The sequence below is a fragment of the Patella vulgata genome, chromosome 4, assembly GCF_932274485.2.
Source record: "Patella vulgata chromosome 4, xgPatVulg1.2, whole genome shotgun sequence".
Lineage (NCBI taxonomy): Eukaryota > Metazoa > Mollusca > Gastropoda > Patellidae > Patella > Patella vulgata.
Window position 1 is genome coordinate 39323562 of NC_065882.2, and position 13496 is coordinate 39337057.

The following is a 13496-nucleotide window of genomic DNA, read 5'->3' on the forward strand; positions in this document are numbered from 1 at the left end:
AAATCCATGATATTAAAAGTTTTGTATACTAAACGTTAGCATGGGGCAGAACTTCATAAAAACCAAACACATTCTAATGGTTTTCTGATAATTACTTCATAAGTTGATACTCTTGATCAGATTTTAGTGTTTTATAAATGTTTCATTACCGAAAAAAGTAAAAATATGCGACAACCCTTGTTGACTGCCCGGACGATTTAGCTGCTGTGGGCGTATGTTTCGTTGCCTGGCAACCTATCTTTAAATAGTTCGGGTCAAACTTTTCGTTGGCCACTTGATAAGCGCGACTATATTTGATACCTATTCTAAACTTAATCCATAGAGAGTTTTGACTGAGTCTGATTGTTGGTGGTAAGCGATAACTTGAGAAAATAAAATGGCCGCTCTTTGTACTTAAGTTGTGTAAAAGTGTGTAATACGAAGGTTGTCGACCTTCAAGTAACATTTTGGCAATGACTTCACCATCCTTGCAATCAAAATTGGCTTTGAAATCATTCCAATTTCCATCTAGCTATTTCTCCGCATAAATACACACATTCGTCTATTTTCTGTGCTCTGTAACCTCACATATACTCTTTTCTTCTTCGTTTCTTTGCAGTATCTGTATCTATTTGCTCTCTTTGACACTTTTGAGAATTATCCATGATGAATTGAACAAGATAAAACTCTGAACTTTCAATTTGACCCGAAAGATTCACTTTTTAGGCAGATGTACTGGTAAATTATAGCAATTGGTTGTTTAAAAATAAACATCCAATCAGATTTCTTTTCTCAAATTATATCTTACTGCCAACAAACGTATCGTAACTTCCTGAATTATGGCCCTTGATTGTACGAAAAATCACGTTTTTAGCATGTGGTCGCTCTAGAGATAACAATTTTTATACACCCACATTTTCATGTGGACGTATATTTTTGTCGCCCCTGTCCGTCTGTCCATCCACAATTTGTTTGTGGACATTTTACAGTTCACAATTCTTATCCGATTTTGACGAAACTTGAAATATAGGTTTATCTCCAAAAGATCTAGTTTCCTTTGGATATTAGCATTTATAAAATTGTAACTTCCTGAATTATGGCTCTTGATTGTAAGAAAAATCTCATTTTTAGCTTGTTGTCCCTCTAGAGGTAAAAAATTTTATCGGTTTTTTTAAAATCGTTTGAATATATCACTGTTACACCGTAATGATGGTTGAGGTCGAATTTTGTGAAAATGGGACCAAAATATATATCACCGTTACACCCTTATGATGGTTGAAAATCGGATCAAAACTGCCAGACAAAATGGCCGACCCTCATACGCAAATATTGTAAATATATGGTACATCAAGGTTGTGGACCCTGTAGAGGACACAGTTTTGATCCGATTTTGATGAAACTTAAAATAAATGTTTATGTCCCAAATATCTCAGTCCATTTCGATATTCGCGCATTTCAGAATATAATTTCCTGGATTATGGCGTCTGAATGTACGAAAATTCCCTTTTTTTTTTTTAGCTTGTTCTCTATCCATCTCTTGCAAAATGTGGGCGTATATTGCCTGGCAACTGCTGGTTATCCGATTTAAAAAAAAACCATTTTAATATATCATCGTTACACCGTAATGATGGTTGAGTTAGAATTTCGTGAACAAAATGGCCGCCCCTTGTTTGCAAATAGTGTAAATATACATGTATGGTATATCAAGGTTGTGGACCCTCTAGAGGCCACATTTTTTATCTGATTTTGATGAAACTTGAAATACATGTTTATAACCCAAAGATCTTGGTTCCTTTCGATAATAGCGCATATCAGATTGTAACTTCCTTATTATGGTCCTTGTGAAAAGTCGTGTTTTTAGCTTGTAGTCCCTTTAGAGCTCACAATTTTTACTAGATTTAAAGATTTGAAAAAAAAAAACGTTTGAATATATCTCCATTACACTCTACTGATGGTTGAGTTCAAATTCCGTAAAAATCTGACCAAAACTGCTGGACAAAATGGCTGCTCCTTGTATGCAAATACAGTAGAATCTGTATTAAGCAGCCACCCAAGGGAATTTTCACAACTGACCGCTTAACGGGAGTGGCCTCTTAATAAAATCTCGTTGCTTTTTGTGCCGACATAAATTAAATATTACTCTTGGATGCATTGGAAGTGGTAAATTTGGCCGTCGCTGAATCTTGCGCCGAACGAAAATTCTTTACTCAAATCTCGGACATAACTTAACGGGAGTGGCCTCTTAATAAAATCTCGTTGCTTTTTGTGCCGACATAAATTAAATATTACGCTTGGATGCATTGGAAGCGGTAAATTTGGCCGTCGCTGAATCTTGCGCCGGACGAAAATTCTTTACTCAAATCTCGGACATAACTTCTGTAAACTTGTCATTTTGTACCAACCTTCGATACTACTGTCTACCATTGTGATGCATTCGATAATATTTATCCATTTTTGTGAAGAAAATCGATGAATTCATTTTATTTTATCAAAAAAGCACATGAACAAAAACATCGCTAATTTTATCTCCTATTTACAGGGGGTGTAACTCTGTATGTAATATTATAGGAGGCGCTAAGAGAGATACTAGATGATCGTGACAAAACTCGGTACTTTTATTTTATTCAATCAGTATCAAATAATGTGTCGTTACGCGTGAAAACAATGATCAGGTTAGTCGTTTAATAAAACAAAAGATTAATTAACAGATAATCCCGGGTTGATTGTTATGTTTACATTTCTTTTTACCTGATCAGTGGGGGTCCAGTTAATTAACTACTACTCACGGGATTAGCGGGGGTGTTACAAAGAACGACAAGATGGTATCATTCAACAATGGCCGTTGAATGGGCGATGTTTTGTTGAATTTATTAGTAATATAGTGACCGTTGAATAAAGAGATGAAACAACAGAATTTCTACGGGGGGAATTTATCGTGACCGCTTACAAGGAGATGTCGCTGAATAGGAGTGGCTGCTCATACAGATTCTACTGTAGTGCAAAAGTATGTAAAACCAAGGTTGTGGACCCTCTAGAAGTCACAATTTGTATCCGATTTTGATGAAACTTGATATGTATGATTATAATTCAAAGATCTTGGTTCCTGTCAGTATTTGCGCATATCGGACCATAACTTCTTGGATTATGCCCCCTGAGTGTACGATAAATCACGTTTTTAGCTTATGGACCCTCTAGAAATCACAATTTTTATCAGATTTTGATGAAACTTGAAAGATATCTTTATATCCCAAATATCTCAATCCATTTCAATATTCGCACATTTCAGAATATAACTTCCTGGATTATGGCCCCTGATTGTACGAAAAATCGTTTTGTTTCTTTTTTTTAGCTTGTTCTATATCCACCTTTGCAAAATCTTGCGTGGCAGCCGCTGGTTAAATTCAATGTACATGTATAACAACTTCATAGAAGATAGAAGTTAGTATTTACAAGAAATTGAAGACAGTGGGAGTGTGGGACAATTGTGCAGTCTGTTCACCAAACCTGATTAAAGACAAAAAGATAACTGTAAAATTGACTACAGAAAACACTATAAAAAAACTATAGAACTAGAGTATTTTCCTTTAGAAATTTTTGCATAAATCTGCAGGAAAAATTATAGGATTTGCACTTCAGAAACTGTAGAGTATTTGCGGCCGTTATTTCCTACAGGCCCCCCAAATTATATAAAACACTATAGAATTTCATCCCACAGAAAATGTCATAGACCCCCCATCACACGTAGAATGCATTTGAACTTTTAAAGGTCAGTCATCTTAGTTCGAAGAAGGCTTTCGCATTAACTCTGTGAAACAGATTGACTAAATGCCTCTAAAGCTGCCAATTGGTCTCTATTTAGTTAGTCACAGAGGTTATTGAGCACTAAATGTTTGCACTACAGTACAACAATGATTATGTTGGCCCATACAGCAATGGTTCACAATCTTTTTTCACTCTCAGACCTTCTACAAATCTTTGAGGATACGCTGCTCTCACATCGATCTCGATTGACACTGTCCAGTCAGATTGTTTATAACAAATACTAAAATTCATTGTCTGACTACCATCGATACTGTAATTTGATAAATGGCCAAATCTTATTTTCAGCTGGTACAGTTATTCTGTGTCGGGTTACTGATCATGTTTTCAATACGTCCAGATATCTTGGTACCTAAACCTGGAAGCTCTATGATGTCTGGTGGGATATTTGTGACTGAAAATGAAGATGGAACACATATTGATACATACACAGTGTTAGCCAGTAGAAAATTCAGCAAAGGTTTGTACTGACTGTTAATGATAATCTATTTCAGATTTCATAGAATCGTTCTTTTTGTTAGGTACTGTGAAAGGACATATTTATGTGTTTTCATTGGGCGTTATCGATTTATGATGTCTTATTTCTTGATGTGTTTTGTAAAGTAAGTACAGGTTAATGAAAGATGTATATGTCGGACACAATACAGTTCCACCCTGTTGTTTCGGTCACTGTGATTTTTATACGCCCACATTGAAAAGTGGTTGTATATTGTTGTCGCCCCCGTCCGTCCATCCAGCCGGCGTCCACAATTGCTTGTGGATGCTCTAGAGGCTAAAGTTATTATCCGATTGACTTTAAATTTATATACAGTGTTTAAGGCCATGAGACGAAGCCTACTGATTTTCAGCGATTTCTGATAATTACTGCCAGAGTTATGGCCCTTGATCACTTCAAAAAATCTTGTGGACGCTCTAAAGGCCAAAGTTAATATCCGATTGACTTTAAATTTACACACAGTGTTTAAGGTCATGAGACGAAGAAGTCTATTGATTTTCAGTGATTTCTGATGATTACTGCCAGAGTTATAGCCCTTGATCACTTTGAAAAATCTTGTGGACGCTCTAGAGGCCAAAGTTAATATCCGATTGACTTTAAATTTATACACAGTGTTTAAGGTCATGAGACGAAGAAGTTAATTGATTTTCAGCGATTTCCGATAATTACTGCCAGAGTTTTGGCCCTTGATCACTTTGAAAAATCTCGTGGACGCTCGAGAGGCCAAAGTTAATATCCGATTGACCTTAAATTTATACACAGTGTTTAAGGTCATGAGACGAAGAATCCTATTGATTTTCAAAGATTCACGATAATTACTGCCTATGTTATGGCCCTTGATCACTTTGTGACGCTCTAAAGGCTAAAGTTATCATCCGATTGACTTCAGATTGATACAGAGTTTAAGATCTTGAGACGAACAAGTATATTGATTTTTATTTCTTGCCAGCTAAATCCATATTAAAAGTTTTGTATACAAAACGTTAGCATTAGGCATAACTTTATAAAAACCAAACAAATTCTAATGGTTTTCTGATAATTACTTCATGAGTTGTTGCTCTTAATCAGATTTTAGTGTATTATAAATGTTTCATTACCGAATAGTGTTAAAATAAGGTATATCAAAGTTGTGGACCCTGTAGAGGTCACAATTTTTATACGCCCACATTTTCATGTGGACGTATTATTACTATTATGCCGTCGCCCCTGTCCGTCCGTCCACAATTGTTTGTGGACTCTCTACAGGTCACAATTCTTATCCGATTTTGACGAAACTTGTATAGGTTTATCCCCAAAAGATCTCGGCTGCTTTCGATATTGGTATGTATCAGATTGAAACTTCATGGATTATGGCCCCTGATTGTACGAAAAATCATGTTTTTAGCTTGTGGACCCTATAGAGGTCACAATTTTTATCCGATTTTGTTGAAAATTGAAATGTAAGTTTATAACCCAAAGATCTTGGTTTCTTTTGATATTCACGCATATCGGACCGTAACTTTTTGAATTATGGCCCCTGTTTGTACGAAAAATCGTGTTTCTAGCTTGTGGACCCTATAGAAGTCATACTTTTTATCCGATTTGAAAAAACCATATTATTATATCACCGTTACACCCTAAGGATGGCTTAGTTGGATTTTCGTGAAAATCGGCCCAAAAATGACAGACAAAATGGCCGCCGTTCGTTCTCAAATAGCATAAAAATATGGTATATCAAGGTTGTGGACCCTATAGAGGTCTCAATTTTTATCCGATTTTGTTTAAACTTGAAATGTAAGTTTATAACCCAAAGATCTCAGTTCCTTTTGATATTTGCACATATCGGACCGTAACTTCCTGAATTATGGCCCCTGATTTTACGAAAAATCGCGTTTTTAGCTTGTGGACCCTATAGAGGTCATAATTTTTATCAGATTTAAAAAAACCTATTATTATATCACCGTTACACCCTAAGGACGGTTGAGTTCGAATTTCGTGAAAATCGCCCCAAAATTGACAGACAAAATGGCTGCCGTTCGTTCTCAAATAGCGTAAAAATATGGTATATCAAGGTTGTGGACCCTATAGAGGTCACAATTTTAATTCGATTTTGTTGAAACTTGAAATGTAAGTTTATAACCCAAAGATCTTGGTTCCTTTGGATATTCGCGCAGTTTGGACCGTAACTTCCTGAATTATGGCCCCTGATTGTACGAAAAATCGCGTTTTTAGCTTGTGGACCTTATAGAAGTCATAATTTTTATCCGATTTAAAAAACGTATTATTATATCACCGTTACACCCTAAGGAATGCTGAGTTCGAATTTCGTGTAAATCGGCCCAAAATTGACAGACAAAACGGCCACTGTTCGTTCTCAAATAGCGTGAAAATATGGTATATCAATGTTTTGGACCCTATAGAGGTCACAATTTTTATCTGATTTTGTTGAAATGTAAGTTTGTTCCTTTCGATATTTGCGCATATCGAATTGTAATTTCCTGAATTATGGCCCTTGATTGTAGAAAAAATCACTTTCTTTTTAGCTTGTTCTCTATCCATCTCTCGAAAACGTGGGCGTATCCTGCCTGGCAGCTGCTGGTTTTTCATTATTAAAACTGACCTGATGTCACACGTTGGGATAGCCAATATTTATGGAACGATAAACTCTTTGTTATTCTTCCTATGACATATTGCACGTACCTGATTTCGAAGACTTGGGTCTGCAGTACAGTAGTGAAATTTTCATTAAAGAAATAGACTTGATAATCAAGTCTGCTATTAAATCACGAGAGTTGGAAATAATGGCGGGAAAGGTCACTCGTTTTACCTCGCTGGAATTATATTGTTACATGTACCCGTAGTTAGGCTTTCAGGGAATTTTCAGCTATGGTTTTACAATTTTATTTTTACAAGACAAATGTTTTATATCACGTGAATATTTATTCTTGAATTCATGACAGTACACTAGATGGACTGACCTAGTTTAGTAGCATACGTGTTTGGATCTCTCCATTGAAGGAATGAATAATATGCCAGATTATATTCAATATCGGATATAGACAAATAAGACAGTAAGTAAGGCATACCATCGGAACACACACTCATCTATTCAACACTTGATCAAAATGGTTTAATAATATCCTCCCAAACTCTGGGAGCGTGCTGATATTTGCAAGCACGACCTCACTCCTACAAGGATAATTTCTTTCGGTGGACAATTTTATTTTTATTTCCGGTAATGAAGTACTGTTAAATATCTGGATGAAATATATTTCGGATTTAAATAGGGGCAATATAAATATTCTTAAAGAAGAATTTGATAGAACCATGAACAAAATATCCATGACAAAAAAAGTCGGCTCACAGGGCCGACCCACCATCTTCAAAATAAAAAGATGTCGGCCCGTCCAGTTATTTATCGGCGATGGACCGACGTAAATTCTAAACACTGTTGCAGCCATTTCATATTTTATTCTCTTCATCTTAAAAAGTACCATATCAATCATAGCTGGAATGTGGACGTATATTGCAGCGTAAGTGATGCTCTCGTTTTAGCTTGTGGTCCCTCTGGAGGTTACAATTATTATCCGATTTAAAAATACGTTTGATTATATCACTGTTACATCGTAATGAAGGTAGAGTTCAAATATCCTGAAAATCGGACCAAAACTGCCGGACAAAATGGCCGCTGCTTGTAATCGAATAGTGTAAAAATATGGTGTATCAAGGTTGTGGACCCTGTAGAGGTCACAATTTTAATCCGATTTTGATGAAACTGGAAATGCATGTTAATAACCCCAAAGATCTTGGTTGTTTTTGATATTCACGCATATTGGATCGAAACTTCATGATATGGCCCCTGATTGTACAAAAAGTCGCATTTTTAGCTTGAGGACTTTCAAGAGGTTACAATTTTGATCCGATTTTAATCAAACTTGAAATGCATGTTTATAACCCAAAGATCACTATTCCACCATAATGAAGGTTGAATTGGAATTTTGGAAAAATCGAAATAAAACTGCCGACAAAATGGCCGCTCTTTGTATGCAAATTGTATAATAAGTATGTAATTCAAAGGTTATGGACCCTCTAGAGGTCACAATTTTTATCCAATTTTGATGGAACTTAAAACATATCTTTATATTCCAAAAATCTCAGTCCCTTTTGATATTTGCACATTTCAGACCACAATTTTCTGGATTATGACCCCTGCTTGTACAAAAACTTGTTTTAATACGCCCACATTTTCATGTGGACGTATATTGTTGTCGCCCCTGTCCGTCCGTCCGTCCGTCCACAATTGTTTGTGAACAGTCTACAGGTCACAGTTTTTATCTGAGTTGACGATTTCAATGAAACTTGAAATACAGGTTTATCACCTTATAATCTCGGTTCCTTTCGATATTGGCATGTATCGGACTGTAACTTCATGTTGACGACTATGTCGATTGGAATAAGGTTAGTTAATTGTTTTAGACGATAGCGCGTGCTACAGACGAATGCGATTATTTAGCTGCAGTTAGGTGTCCCTTGCTAGTTTTTGAGCGACGTTTACTACGAAATAAATTTCGGGATGTCATATTTTTCCTTTCGTATATAAATCGAAACGGAGTATGAGATGAATGTCGGTCTTTGCTGAAAAATGTATCGAAATATGACCCGAAAAATACGGTAATTTGGGGGGAATTTGAAACAGGTACCGATCGACAGTAGTCGTCACACTTTCATTCTATGGTATTACGATGTCATGTAATTTTTTAAGAATATTATTGACATAAATTTTAATACCGTACGGGAATTAAGCATGAAAAATAACGAGGTGAAGATATTTTATTATTACGTATTAATTTGAATATTTTGTTGACACATGATTCTTAATTGTGGTTTGAAAACGTCTGCTTAAATAACGATAAGAGTGATGCCCCTTTATTTTCGGGAAAAAAATGTCCGACAAGATAAATTTTGAAATCCCATCATTGATTATACGCCTATTCTCAATAAAAGGGTACATTTTGAAAAATGGAAATATTTAAAAATTAAACTTCTCATTAGCCACTAATTATGCATTCAAATCATAGTTCAATGTGTCCAGATTGTCCGTCAAAAAGGATTTCAAGTTAACTTTTAAGATATTTTTTTCACGTTGGTTTTCGTAAGGTCAGTATTTCATCTTTTTGTACATACGTTACCATGCTTATAAATTATATTGGGCATAAGTGTTGACATTATTCAGTGGGGGGTTGGATGGCTGAATGGTTAGCGCGCGCGCTGTATCATAAAGTCTGTCATTGAGTCGACTGGCGTGGTTTCGAATCCCCGGTTGTACGTGACAAGGAGTAGGGTCGCCTGTCCAACCTCGTGGGTTTTCTCCGGGTCCTCCGGTTTCCTCCCACTGCTAAAGACCCCTACGCGCAAGCGAATTATTGAAATAAAATTAAACCATATGTTAGTCCCGAAATGACCTAGTTTGTGTCGAGTGGACGTTAAACAGGCATGAGAATTTTCCGCGGAATCGCGGAATTCCGTGTTTTTATTTTCATTTTGGTTGATTTTGAGATCAATACAAAAATGCAATAAAAATTTTCAAGGGGGGTGAGGTCTCAAATTTCACAATCTGCCGAGCGATCGTTTTCAGTACGCTCGGTAAAAATGTAAACAAACTATCTGTTACCCCAGTCTACAGTATACGTAGTAGGCTTGACTGAGGTTACCCAACGTGCCGCCTTCTCGCCATTAAACCATTCGGACCTCGGAGCATCCGGTACCCTACAGCATAGATATCTTATAGGATATCTATGCCCTACAGTTAGATATATCGTAGAATCTGCCGAGGTTTGCCGAATGGGCATTAAGCTTCTACATATTGTTGTCGTACATCAACGATTGTGGTAGTTCACTAAAGCGCGAAAATGGCAGCCATAATTCAAAGTGAGGAATCGGATGAACGTTTGAAAGAAATTGATACGAATATTAAGAATAAGTTTTGATGGAGCGGATTTGACCATTGAAATAGAGACTTCCGCTTTTGCATGAATGATACTTCATATTCGCCATCTTCTATATCTACGGATATTACTTGACCTATGAACCAATCCTAATCATACATGGCTGCAACAAAATCACTGGAAGATAACACCTTGTTAGGCAAATTGTCATCAACATCTAACTTGGCACCACTGTCAACATTGACACTTTCACCGGTAGCAGCTGAAGGGTTTGCATCAGGGTTAGCCTTAGCAGTAATGATAGGTACACGTGACCGAGTATCACAGTGCTGTCCACTCAAGCATTCAGGACAATAGCATGATGTTTCCCATGTATATATGACAGACGGACACCCACGGGAGGAAACAGCATGTAACTTTATTGTTCCTTTAACTGGGTTGATCTCCAGTGAAGATTACTGTTTCTTACAATCGGTCTTAGACACGAAGAAAAATGTAACGGCTTTCATACTGGAGTTCTTAGCCCAATCAAAGAAGTCCACGGCATCCTGAATTACTGCCTTGCCTGTTCTAACAGCATCATCTGCCATACGTTTTGAGGTACCACCTAACCCATCACATGGCCCTTTGCCATGACACGCTTCAAAATAGCTTCATGTTCCTTCGCAATTGAAACTCGTTTTGTGATTTGCAATGAAGTTAAATATAAATTTATTTCTGTATTGGCTTGTAGGGCTGTCAGTCCAGTAGTGTGTTCTCTTAATGTGATCAATGTAATCTAGTTGAGTGTACAGCTTTTCAATTATAGATTTAATGGTGACTGCATTATGTGCTAATTCATCAGATACTGCCACGTAGCTTCTATGACGTAGGGTTTTGGTTTGATAATCTCTATAATATACAGTAGAATCTGCATTAAGCAGCCACCCAAGGGAGTTTTCACGACTGACCGCTTAATGGGAGTGACCTCTTTATAAAATCTTGGTGCTTTTTGTGCTGAAATAAATTAAATATTACGCTTGGATGCATTGGACCCGAACATCAATACTTGCATCGGTAAATTTGACCGTCGCTAAATCTTGCGACGAACGAAAATTCTTTACTCCAGTCTCGTACATACTGTAACTTCTGTAAACTTGTCATTTTGTACCAACCTTCGATACTACTGTTTACCATTGTAATGCATTCGATAATATTTATCCATTTTTGTGAAGAAAATCGATGAATTAATTTTATTTTATCAAAAAAGCACATGAACAAAAAACCATCGCTGATTTTATTACCTATTTACAGGGGGTGTAACTCTGTATGTAATATTATAGGAGGCGCTAAAACGTCTGTTTTACAACAACGTGGCAATGGAAAAGAGACACTAGATGATCGTGACAAAACTCGGTACTTTTATTTTACTAAATCAGTATCAAATAATGTGTCGTTACGCCTGAAAACAATGATCAGGTTAGTCGTTTAATAAAACAAAAGATTAATTAACAGATAGATAATCCCGGGTTGATTGTTATGTTTACATTTGTTTTTACCTGATCAGTGGGGGTCCAGTTAATTAACTACTACTCACGGGATTAGCGGGGGTGTTACAAAGAACAACAAGATGGTATCATTCAACAATGGCCGTTGAATGGGCGATGTTTTGTTGAATTTATTAGTATAATAGTGACCGCCGGCTGCGTTAGAGGAGTGACCGTTGAATAAAGAGATCAACAATAGAATTTTTACGGGGGGAATTTATCGTGACCGCTTACAAGGAGATATCGCTGAATAGGAGTGGCTGCTCATACAGATTCTACTATACCACTATAGGATGCAAGGTTACAGCACTTTTATTCCAATATGTGCTTTGGATCTCGTTCACGCTCTTACAAGTGTAATTTTCAGAAAAATCCATACAAAATATCATCTCTTCATCAGGAAGACTCTCTTTTAGTATACTCGACATTGAAAATTTCTATGAATTGCTCCGTTGAAACCTTCTCCTGAACAATTTTCATTTTAAATTTGTCGTCAATGTTAACTCGCTTCCACAAAGAATATTCCACAGTGTCTGGCAAAACTTCATTTAAGCTTCTGACTTGTTCTTCAAGAAAGACTCAGGGTTTTCTGAAACATTAAATCCATAACGTTTTAAACAATGTAACTTCAGAGCCATATTTTGATGTTTCGTACACAGACAGGCCGTTCTGCTGAGAAATGATGCCAGTAAAATGTACTTTCGTCTCATACGACAAAATGACGAAAGAGAGATTTTTGTTTCAGGATTCTCACTGAGATATTTCTGGTGAAGGTTAGACATGTAATCAGTCAATATGGAAATTTGCTGCTTCTCTCCATTACCTGATGATTTTGCATCTTTCTTGCCAGGTTGTATACGACTATTATCTTGACGAAAAAGAAAATTTGTTACTGAATTGCGCACGTGTTCTGTTATACGACGTCGTTTAAGAGGTTGTATTTTCAGAATCTTGCCTGTTGCCCATAGTATTCTTTTTGACATCAAGGTAGATTTACTTAATTCATTCGGTCCACCTAATTAGCTACTGAATTTCACCGACTTACGCCACTTGTCGACTGCCTAATGTCTAGTCACTTTTCCTAACGACGACTGTTGTCGGCCTCTTTGATGTAAAGTTTCATTGATCAAGAAAGTTATCAAAAAAGGCTAATTGGCTTCCAAAAAGTAGTTATCCAATAAATATATAGTTTGAACTAATTACTGTAATCATAAAATTTGTAGGTCACATCAAAGGTTTAGGGGTTATAAAGGTCGTAAACTCGCAAGACAATTTGCCTATCAACGGCTGCTGCCAGCCTTTTTATACGGCCACATTGAAATGTGGTCGTATATTGTCGTCGCCGCGGTCCGTCGGTCCGGCGTCCACAATTACAAGAGTTATGGCCCTTGATCACTTTGAAAAATCTGGTGGACGCTCTATAGGCTAAAGTTAATATCCGATTGACTTTAAATTTATACACAGTGTTTAAGGTCATGAGACGAAGAAGCCTATTGATTTTCAGCGATTTCCGATAGTTACTGTCAGAGTTATGGCCCTTGATCACTTTAAAAAATCTTGTGGACGCTCTAGAGGCTAAAGTTAATATCCGATTGACATTAAATTTATATACAGTGTTTAAGGTCATGAGACGAAGAAGCCTATTGATTTTCAGCGATTTCCGATAATTACTGCCAGAGTTATGACCTTTGATCACTTTGAAAAATCTTGCGGATGCTGTAGAGGCTAAAATTATTATCCAGTTGACTTTAA

General features: G+C 36.6%; 1 long non-coding RNA gene across 1 annotated transcript in view; it reads left to right on the forward strand.

The window, feature by feature from the left end:
- LOC126818841 (uncharacterized) overlaps positions 1 to 13496 on the forward strand; it is a 137371-nt gene that overhangs the window by 106012 nt on the left and 17863 nt on the right. Inside the window, exon 3 of the long non-coding RNA XR_007679347.2 lies at positions 4087 to 4258. This is a non-coding gene — a long non-coding RNA (uncharacterized LOC126818841). The remainder of the gene's footprint in view (positions 1 to 4086; positions 4259 to 13496) is intronic.